Consider the following 11,550-nt stretch of genomic DNA (forward strand, 5'->3'; position numbering starts at 1 on the left):
GGGCTCTTGCTCCTATCCTTCCCCACTTCATGTAAATGGTGACACTTAAGAAACTTTGGAGCCCCAAAACCCACAAAATGACATAGAGAAGTTAACCTGCAGGTGAGGACAGCCCAGAAGGCAGGCAGGATGTGTCCAGCAAAGTGCTCTGGAAGTTGATACCGCCAGGGAGTCAGCCAGAAATCCCAGCCTCAGGGCTGGCCTGACCAGTGGCTGGAGGGTCTTCAGATCAGCAGCAATTGTAGTGGTTTCCAGAATTATCAACACATAGATGCTAAAGAGTAAGTGAGAGGTCAGTGCAGTGTGAACTTTGGGATCCAGTAGTTGGGAGTGTGGTTGGCCTCTGATCCTGGGGCGAGAAGTGGCTGAGGCACATTGGCTGTGCTGCCACAGACACATGGCAGCTTCAGCTCCTGGTGTGAAGATTGTAGGGGGACCAATAACCAGTCTGAGGGGTAATCATTCTTGCTTTAACCTGATTGGATCTGTATTGCTGTCTAGGGTGGAGATCCTTGGGTGTGTGTCCAACTTGCCGGAGCATGTGGAGGCTTCAGAGATGGCACCCAACTAATACCTCCAGCAGTTGAGAAAACCCCAGTGTTTGGGATGAAGCTCCCCTGTCTGGTAGCAGAGTCCTACTGGGGCAAAAAGCCCAAAAGTCAAGTAATTAAATGGCAACATGAGCAGGCAAAGGAAGCAAAGCAAACAGAGCAACCCAACTTATACTCCTATTTTGGGGATAAAAAGGATCAAAGCATGGAACAGGAGGAAGGCAGTGAAGTCAGAATTTCCACACCAAAGATTCTAAGAAAAATTCGAGATGGTTACTGGTCATAGAAACCTTAAGAAGGATTTTGAAAATCAAATAAGAGAAGTGGAGGAAAAATTGGGAAGAGAATTGAGAACAATGGAAGAAAATTATGAAATGAGAATCAACAACCTGACTGAAGAAATAAACCTTAAAAAATAGACTAACTCAAATGGCAAAAGAGGCTCAACAAGTCAATGAGGAGAATGCCTTATAAAGCCGAATTTGCCAGATGAAAAAAGAATCACTAAAGCTCACTGAAGAGAATTATTCCTTCAGAATTATAGTGGAACAAATGGAAGCTAGTGACTTTATCAGAAAACAAGATACTATTAAGCCGATCCAAACAGATGAAAAAAAATAGAAGGCAATGTGAAATATCTCATTGGGAAAACTACTGACCTAGAAACTAGATACAGGGGAGATAATTTAAAAGTTATTGGACTAACTGAAAGTCATGATCAAAAAAAGAAACTAGAAATCATCCTTCAAGAAATTCTCAAGGAAAATTGCCCTGATGTTTTAGAACCAGAGGGCAAAATAGAGGTTGAAAGAATCCACTGATCACCACTAAATATTCCAAAAAGGAAACTCCTAGGAATATTATAGCCTGGTTCTGGAATTCCCAGATCAAGGAGAAAATATTACAAGCAGCCAGGAAGAAAGAAATTTGAATATTGTGGAAATTCAATCAGAATAACACAGGATCAGGTATCTTCTACATTGAGGGATCGAAGGGCTTGGAATATGATATCCCGGAGGTCAAAGAAGCTGGGATTAAAACCAATAATCACCTACCCAGCAAAACAGAGTATCCTGTTTCAGCGGGAAATATGATCATTCAATGAAATAAAGGACTTTCAAGCAGGGCAATTGGACCCAAGTGACTGACCCAAGGTCACAGGGCTAGTCAGCTTTCAGTGTCTGGGGCTGGATTTGAACTGGGTCATATGACTTCAGCTCTGGTGCTGTATTCACTATGCCACTTAACTGTCCCCATGTGTCAGTTTTCAAAGAGGTACCTGAAGTCCCTTGGGACCAGTCTTGTCAATTCTTTGACATGGAGTTGCAGCCCATGCTCTACTTCCTAGATCTCAGGAGTATTACATGGGCAGGCTAGCCCTTTAAATTCTCTGGCCTTCTGTGCTCAGTGGGACAGCCCTTCTGGATCTAATGAATTTTTAGGGACCTATGCTGTCATTTTGTCCCCCTGGGAATACTTAGTGGCCAGACCAGCCTTTCTGCCTTCATGTGGATAGTTAGGCTGCAAGCCTATCTTTCTAGCTCCATGGGGATAGTTAGGATCCAAATATATATTTGGCTTTTCAGATGCAGGCTAGTCTTGGGATTTCAGGGGAGAATGAGGGTCTCCACTAGGCTTTTCAGTTGCCAGGTGACCCTTAGAATCCTGGCCAATGCTTTTGGCTTTCAGATTGGATTGAGAGCTTGGATTAGATTTCTCTCCTGGAGGGTCACCTTTAGTTATATCTGGAAGATACTTTCCATCTCTCAGATTGAAGATCATCACTCTCTCTCTCTCAAAATGACTCATTACATACTTCTATCATTTAGAAGTACTGACCATTTCAGTAATGGTGCTTGTCTATCAAAGACATCCACATAACCCTTGTAAACTAATAGGTCATGTCTGTGATACATGACAAGAAATGAAATAATAATAAGACATACTATCTTCAGTGAGATCTGTGTGATTGAATATGCTTTTCTGTGCTAAAAAGCCTTAAGGATATTCTAAAGAAGACATGGCAAAGAAATGTTGTTTTCCAGGAGAGCAGCATGTCTGAATGTTTCCTGTTATGCTGTCACTTCTCAAGGGCAGAATGAAGATGGCAGAGTCAAAGCAGGGTCTTGCATGAGATCTCTCCCAAAAAGATGCAGAAGCAAGTGACACCTTCACAATGCCCAAAAGAGGTCCCTTTAAAATCCCAGGCATAGAAGAATGCCTTACAAAGCAAATCTGGCCAAATGGAAAAAGAGGTACAAAAGCTCATTAAAATGAATAATTCCTTAAAAAGCTAAATGGAGCAAATGGAAGCTAGAATCTTTATGAGAAATGAAGGAAATAGCAAAGAAAGTCAAAAGAATGAAAGAGGACAATCTGAAATATCTCACTGGGAAAGGAGAGACTTGGAAGAGGGATCATTTAAAATTGATTGGACTACCTGAAATCCATGATCAACAAAAGAGCCCAAACACCATCTTTCCAGAAATCATCAAGGACAACTGCCCTGATATTGTATTTAGAGCCAGAGGGGAGTATAGATATGGAAAGAATCCACTGATTACCTCCTGAAAGAGATCTCCAAAGGAAAACTCCTAGGAATATAGGTAAATTCCAGAGTTCCCAGGTCAAGGAAATATTGCACGCAGCCAGAAAGCAACAATTCAGCATGAGTAATGTGGAAGTATGCTTAATATGATTGTATATATCTAGCCTCTATGAGATTGCTTGTCTTTTTGGGGAGGAGAAGGGGAAGTGAGAAAAGGAGGGATAGAATTTGCAAGTTAATACTAAAAAAATGTTTTGACATGTAATTGTAAGAAAAAATAAAATAAATTTTCAAAATGAATCAATGACAGCTATCATTGTTCTTTTTAGTCCATCTATGCTAAATTTCCAGGTTTTCACATTCACCAAATGCAAAATGCAAGACTCCCTATAACAAAGAAGCAAACATGTCTCCTGAAGCCTGAATAAATTACACCCCTTTTCTATAAAATCTGAACATATGGAAAAGGACCTTCAAAAACTAACTGAGGAAAATAATTCACTAAAAATTAGAATCAACCAGATTGAAGCTAACTACTCTATCGACTCTATCAGCCACCAAGAATCAGTCAATCAAAACAACAAGAATGAAAAATTGGAAAAAGCCTTGGAAAACAGATCCAGGAGAGATAATCTGAGAATTATTGCTCTACCAGAAAATCATGATGAAAAAATGAGCCTTGACAACATCTTCCAAGAGCTCGTCAACGAAAACTGCCCTGCAATTCTAGAACTAGAAGGTAAAATAGTAATCAAGAGAATCCACCAGACAACTCCTGAAAGAGATCACAAATTAAGAAGTCTGGGGAAATGTGGTAGCCAAATTCAAGAACTATGAGGTAAAGAAGAAAATACAACAAGCAGCCAGAAAGAAACAATGTGAATATTGCAGAATCACAGTGAGGATTGCACAGGATCTGGCAGCTTCTTCACTGAAGGATCTGGAATATGATTTTTCCGCAAGGCAAAAGAGCTCGAGTTACAACCAAGAATCACATATCTATGGAAACAGAGCATAATCTTCCAGGCAAGGAGATGGTCATTAAATGATATAATGGATTTCCAAACCTTCCTTATGAAAAAGCTAGAGTTCAATGGAAAATTCAACCTCCAATCACAAGACTCAAGAGAGACAGAGAAAGGTAAATAGGAAAAACACACACATAACCTGTTATTTAATAAGAGCAAACTGTTAACCATCCCTATATGGGAAGCTGATAACTGTTAATAATGTGAATTCTATATCTAAGGAGGCATCTAAAAGGGATATAGATAAATAGAGGCTGTGGGTATAAATTACACAAAATGATGATAAAAAAACCTTAAGGGCTGCAAAATGACTGCAATGGAAGAGGAAAGTATGAAGCAGAAAAGGGTAAATTATGCCACACAAAGAGGCATAAAAACATTATAGTAGAGGGAAAGAAGGGAGGGAGATGAGCATTATATGAGGTTTTCCCTCATTGATTCTGGGGCAAGGAGGGAATAACATAATCAGTTAAGTATAGGACTCTATCCAGAAGAGATATAAAACTTATCATAATGGAGGGAAAGAGGGGAGGGAGAGGACCATTGCATGAGATCTATTCTCATCAATCTTGGTTCCAGGAAGAAATAACATACTACATTAAGTATAAAAATGTATAATACCCTAAAGGCAGTAGGAAGGGTAAGGAGAAGGGGTAAAGGGGGCAGGGGCTGGTTAGAAAGGAGGGAAGCAGTAAGAGTGAAGGGCAGGAAAAGGGAGGGGGGCTAAAAAGGGAATACTGATGGAGGCAGAGGTCAAAAGGAAAACTCTTAAGGAGGGGAAGGGAGAAGGGGGAAAATAAAAGCATAAACTGGGGAGGGAATAGGATGAAGGGAAAGATACAGATAGTAATCATTACTGTGAATGTGAATGGCATAAACTCTGCCATAAAATGGAGACAGATAGCAGAATGGATTAAAAACCATAATCCCACAATATGCTGTGTACAAGAAATGCCTCTGAAACATGGGGATACACACAGAGTAAAAGTAAAAGGCTGGAGTAGAATATATCATGCATCAGCTAAAATAAAAAAGCAGGGGTAGCAATCCTCATCTCAGACAAAGCAAAAGCAAAAATAGATCTAATTAAAAGAGATGAGGAAGGAAACTATATCCTGCTAAAAGGCACCATTGAAAATGAAGCAATATTATTACTAAACATTTATGCACCAAGTGGTACAGCATCCAAATTCCCAAAGGAGAAGTTAAGAATGTTAGAGGAAGAAATAGATGGCAAAACTATACTAGTGGGGGACTTCAATCTCCCCCTCTCTGAGCTTGATAAATGTAACCTCAAAATAAACAAGAAAGAAGTTAAGGAGGTAAATAGAATCTCAGAGAAGATAGATATGGTAGACCTCTAGAGAAAACTGAATGGGGATAAAAAGGAATATACCTTCTCATCAGTATGTGGCACATATATGAAAATTGACCATGTTCTAGGGCATAGAAACCTCACAATTCAGTGCAGAAAGGCAGAAATATTAATTGCATCCTTCTCAGATCATGATGCAATAAAAATTATATGTAATAAAGGGCCATGGAAGGATAGACTAAAAACTAATTGGAAACTAAATAACTTAATCCTAAAAAACGAGTGGGTCAAACAAGAAATTATAGAAACAATAAACAACTTCATTCAAGAGAATGACAATAATGAGACAAGGTACAAAAAACTGTGGGATAGAGCAAAAGCAGTCCTTAGGGGAAGTTTTATATCCCTGAATATATACATAAATAAAATAGAGAAAATGGAGGTCAATAAATTGGGCATGTGTAATGGTAATATATTTGAATTTGAAGATCCTTTTGTGTTGGCAAAAGTTGCAGGTACTTAGCACTTTGTAACTGATCAAGCCTCTGTTAGGGAAACAGAAGGTATGGACTCCAACCGTGTTTCCCCGGTAATAAGACACTGTCTTATTAATTTTTTTGGAAAGAAAAACACCAGAGGGTTTATTTTCAGGGGAGGGCTTATGTTGTCCTGCCTCAGCTCTCCTCTGAGGCACTGCTCTCAATGGCGCCTGCAAGCAAATCACTGGGGAAGAACAGAATGACGCGCTCACTGCTGCAGCTCTGATTGGATGCAGCTCGGAGCGCGGCGTGCGTTTCACCTGGGGGAGGGGGGAACAGTGCATACAGAGGGTACCGTAATGTAGCGTGTAGCGCAGGGGATCACCTTCACTACAGTAGCAATCTCAATAGGGCTTATTTTCGGGGGAGGGCTTATTTTAGAGGAATCTTACACAGTAAGGGGAGGGCTTATTTTCGGGATAGGTCTTATTATCGGGGAAACACGGTATCTAGGTATCTACTGTTACTGCTGTAACAGGAAGGGGTTGGCTGAAGGAAGTAGCTAATGCTATGTATATAAGAAAAGCCCCAAAGAGGCACAGTCAGAATTTCCTTGAGACCAAGACCTGGTAGCGCAACAGGTACAGAAGGAAGAATGGAGAAGTGAGTCCTGAAAACTTGTGGTGGAGCTTCTTCTGAACAGGATCCCAGGAGCCAGGAGCCCAAAGGCAGGAGGCCAGGTGACTGAAGCATGACTGGGATGCTGAGACTTTGTTTGTGGCTTGGCTGAGCCTTGAATTCCCTGGAGCAGAAATGGTGAAGGAGCTAACATGGACCAGACCCTGTGAACACCAGTGTGGAGCAGGACCTGTCCAGAGAGCTGGTCAAGGAATTGGAAGCTGTCTGCCATTGAACCCAGGTGATAGTCTGGTGAATCCAGGCAGAATCTAGAACCAAGGAAGGGGATCCAGAGAATCTGAGAACAGGCCCCAAGTCAAGATGAAAAGACCTCTCCTTGGGTATTGAGTAATTATGGAATTAGTTTACTAGTGACCTAAGGGGTAGAGGGTTTTGTGTATGATACTTAGTAAGACTTTGCTGAATAAGTGACTGATTGTACTTTGAGTACTTTGAGATATTGTTACTGATAAGTGACTGATTCAGTTAATCTAGACTTTGCCCCATGAGTGGAAGACTTTGAGACTACTGATAAGTGAGTAATTGAGTTAATCAAGACTTTGACTCTGTACTTTGATACTACTGATCAGTAGTGACTGATTGAGTTAACTTAAGAGTGACTATTTTACTTTGAGACTATGTTGTGAATATTATATTGTGATTTGCTGTGATAAGTTGTAATATTGTGAATGCTGTACCTTCATTTTCTGTGGATGTTTTGGTTTTGTTATGGAATAAATAGAGTGATCACTATACTGAGTAATCAGAACCTTAAAAGCTGTTCACAGTAGCAGTTCTTCTGGAAAGTTGCTTGTGCATGGCATTACAGCATGCAACTGAAAAAGCTAGAAAAAGAACAAATTGAAAATCCCCAAATAAATACTAAATTAGAAATAATGAAAACCAAAGGAGAGATTAATAAAATTGAATTTAAAAAAACTATTGAATTTATAAATAAAACTAAGAGCTGAGGCGGAAGGTAGGAGTGGTAAAAATATGATGCTTAGAGAAGAGAAGACTAAAACTCACCCCTCTCTAAGTCCTTGTTCCCATTCTTGATGACTTCTGCTCTAGGTTCTCTTTTACTTACCTGGACTTCCTTCTCATCAATATCTGTGAGTGACCCAGAAAAAAAACAATAACAAGAACAGCAAATCTCAAGATTTGGGACACTCCAGGTCTGAGTTAATATTACCTTAGTTTGTACTTCCTTAAAGCAAAGTGGCTTCTAAAAAACCCAAATGAGCTCTAATTGGGCTGCCCATTCAGATTGGGGCTTCCTAGCCTTTGTGGGACTGAGTCTCTAAAGTCGAGTTTGAGGTTTTGACAGTGCCAATCTCTTCTTCCTAAAAATGAAAAATGTTTGTACTGGATAGAGACAAAGAAAAGGATACAGTTTGCTGATCATGAGACAATTTTGGGTGGGTTAGGGCAAATTTTGCCCCATTGGGAGGAGCTAGGGTTTATTTGAAGAAAAGTTTTACTAAATGATTAATTTGGTGTTGTTAGATTAAAGTTATTCTCAAAGTAGTCAGGTCTTCAACAGTGGTTTATCAATTTTTTTTTAAAATCAAACAACTTTAAAAATTAGACTTCCATTGATTAGCAGATAAATTAGCCCCGTTTAGTCCTTAGTTGATTTAAAAGCACACATGTAAACTGCTGTCAAACTTGATGTTCAGTGTGGTTCACTTGTAAAGTCACACGTGAAACCTGCTTTCCAGTTTGATTACTTTCAGTGAGGTTCACTTTTATTTTTTACTATTACCAATTGTGACTTATATGCAACAAGTAGCATAAGTGAAATTCTCTAGGACATAGATGATCAGAAAAAGGAAATGGGATGGACCCATGGTGGTGTTAAGAAGACCAAAAATATTAATAAAAGTTATTTTGTAAAACGAAAGGGGCTGGTCTTATATGGAATGTCAGTGATAACAGATATGACAAGTTCTGGGCTAGTACCCAAAATATGCAATAAACCCCAGCACAACAGGTACATCTTTGCTCTACTGAGGATTTGTAGGAGAATATGGACAAAAATAGTATCAAGTAGACATGTATGGACTGTGATCTAGATTAAAAGACAGCATTATCCACATCTATAAGAACATAGAACACGAACATGTGTTACCTGGGATAGCTTTAAATCCAAGCTCTGCTATTTACTATTTGTGTGGCTGTGGCATTGGTTAAGATGCCTAACTTTTCTGAATCTTTTTCCTCATCTGTACATCAGTAATAATATTTACATTATCTGAGTTGAAGAGGAGGGAAAAGTACCATGTAAATCTTCAAGTCCTTGACAAACATCATTACAAGTATTAAAATAAATTACAAAAGAAAAGGAAAGGAAATACTTTTCAATAAACTGCATTCCTGAATCTGATTCTGTTGATACCAAAATGTCTTTGGTTTGTATTAATTCCAGCCCAGGGAAAAGGAAAGTGTATAAGTTTGTAGGACCCCTGTTGTTCCAGATGATATCAACTAACAAGTAACTAAGGGTAAAGTAAAGAAAGTAAAGTAATAATTCATTTGTTATTCCCACCTCTGGTTGGTCATGAACTCATCATCACTACTGAACCACTAGAAAAACGAGTATGCTTTTATAGAGACTTCTGAAAGAAAAAAAATTATCTACATGCTAGAACCTCAGTGAATCCTTATACTTAGCTGCAATTAGGTAGGCCATGATAATTATAGATGTCACACCTAAAAAAAAAATCTAAGAAATGTATATTTAGCCATAAAAATTAATCAGCACATGAGGTAAGAAAATCCAATTTTAAGAACACAGAAAATTCAGGCATACTATTTTCATTGCCTGCTAACACATTTGGCACAAAACATTTAACTCAAAACAGCATTTGGGACATTAGAGGATTAGGACTAACTGGCAATCTAAGAATCTGTTTAGCTAAATTCTAGCTATATTCCTAACAAATACAAATATCAATACACATTAGCTGTAACAGAAATAATAGACAACAGCTGAAATTCAACTCTGAGCATGAAAAGAAGTCCAAACAAGTCCTCATCATTTTTAGCAGAGAAATGTTTTGAAAAAGCTTTACCATAGGGGAGGCTAGGTGGCACAGTGAATAGAGTACCGGCCCTCGAGTCAGGAGGACCTGAGTTCAAATACAGCCTCAGACACTTTACACAAAAACTAGCCTTGATGACCTTGGGCAAGTCACTTAACCCCAACTGCCCTCCAAAAAGCAAAAAAAAAAAAAAGCTTTACCATGCAGAGCTATGGCTTCACGGAAGGGGTACAGATCAGTCTCTACAGATGAGCTAGTTTCTGTTGTACGTAGTAACTCGGTTAGGGGGTACTACAGTTAGTCTTGGGGGAGGCATTTTCCACAGAGGAAGGTGATCAAGTCTTCTCTAGGAAGAGTTCTTCTGCGTGTTTGGCCCCATGCAAACACGTCCCTAATGTGATGCTCGTAGCCAATCTGAGTTCCTAGCTGCAAACTTCGTTGAGGGAACCCACGATTTCTTTGTAGAGGTGGGTAACGGCAGGGGCTGCATTTTGGAAGAGCCGCATCTTTGGAGAGCTGGGCCACGGCGGTGGCCGAATTCTGGAAGAGGTGCCACAGCTGCTGCTGTTTGGGCTCCGGCTATGCAGTGGCCGCCTTCTTTTGCAGCTCTGAGGGCAGCTGCTTCTCCTGCTGGGCCTCGGCCCGGCCCTGCCCACTTGGTGAACCAATGCTCTGGCCGAGCTCCGGGATCTCCGATTCGCCTTCCTCCTTCTTAGGCTCCATCCTCCTTCCTCTACGCTTCTTCTTCCTTTTTCTAGTAGTCCTCGTCTTCCGGCGAGCTGGCGGTGAGGCCCTGCGGCCGGCTATTCTCTCTCCCCTCCACCCGGGGGACTCCTTCAGCTCCCCACCCCGCAGGTCCCAAGCTCACCACACACCCCACCACCCAGCCCGGGTCTGACCCGCCGCCGGGGAGACGAGCATTACCACTACCTTTGCCTCTCTTCCCACGCGGCCCGCAGGACCTGCTCCTACTGCCCCTCCAATGGCGCAGCGGCCGCCTTAGAGCCGCTGCTGCTGCTCTCCGCTGGCTCCCCCACGCCAGTCGCTCACAGTCCTAGCCTGCGCCTGGGAGTCCACACTGAGAACTAAGGAATACGGGGGCGGGGGCGAGGGCAAAGACGCTACCCTTCCCCTGGTCTCCACCCTTGTCCCTCCCCTCCCCCGCCCCCGGACCCCCTACCCCGCACCCGTGTTCTCAGTTTGACTTTTAAAAGCACACATATGAAACCTGGTTTCCAGTCAAGTCAGTTACACTTTTATAAAGCAGACAAATAATGTTTTACTCAATCTCTAGTCTCGCTCCATCTTGTTTTAGTCCCCACCATTTTGTGCACCCTTCTTCATGTAAAGTCCAGGTCCCAGGCATATTTCTGAGACACTGCCCAAGGTATAGTCAAGAACTCTGTTCTGGGAAATTGAAACTTAAGTATATACCATATAAGGTTCTAAACTGAGAATTAAGCAATTGCATTCCTCTGCTTTTTAAAGTTCCTTCTTGCGTATGGATCTGATCAGTACTTTGTGGTTTTTGTCTTTAAATACTCTGGCTCTGCCCCTGCTCGGGCTATCTGATTTGAGTCTACACTCAGACTGCCGGGCCCTCATTAAGATCCATATTAAATTTATATTAAATTATGTCCATATCTCTGTTCGTTGATTATCTGCACATATCTGAAGGCCCCAGCGAGATTAGGGAATGTCCCTTGGCACTTCCTGAGACCTAGACCAGGAAGAGTCTCGTCCCCCGGCTGCAGGCGTCTCCTTGCCCCGACTTCCAGGGGAATCGACACCTGAGAAGATCCAGGACCTCCAATTCCAGACAAAGAACTAACCCGCCCCCGACCATGAAAAGCCTAGTGGAGACCCTCATTCTCCCCTGAAATCCCAAGATTAGCATGCACCTG

At 41.2% G+C, this 11,550-nt stretch overlaps 1 pseudogene; it reads right to left on the minus strand.

The window, feature by feature from the left end:
• Positions 1-8,025: 8,025 nt before the first annotated feature.
• On the minus strand, positions 8,026-10,777 carry LOC138147973 (HUWE1-associated protein modifying stress responses 1 pseudogene; annotated as a pseudogene).
• Positions 10,778-11,550: the final 773 nt, after the last annotated feature.

This window comes from Petaurus breviceps, unplaced genomic scaffold (assembly GCF_028583685.1).
Source record: "Petaurus breviceps papuanus isolate PSGF00001 unplaced genomic scaffold, PetGlider_PUasm1.0 90819, whole genome shotgun sequence".
In the NCBI taxonomy this organism is placed as follows: Eukaryota; Metazoa; Chordata; class Mammalia; order Diprotodontia; family Petauridae; genus Petaurus; species Petaurus breviceps.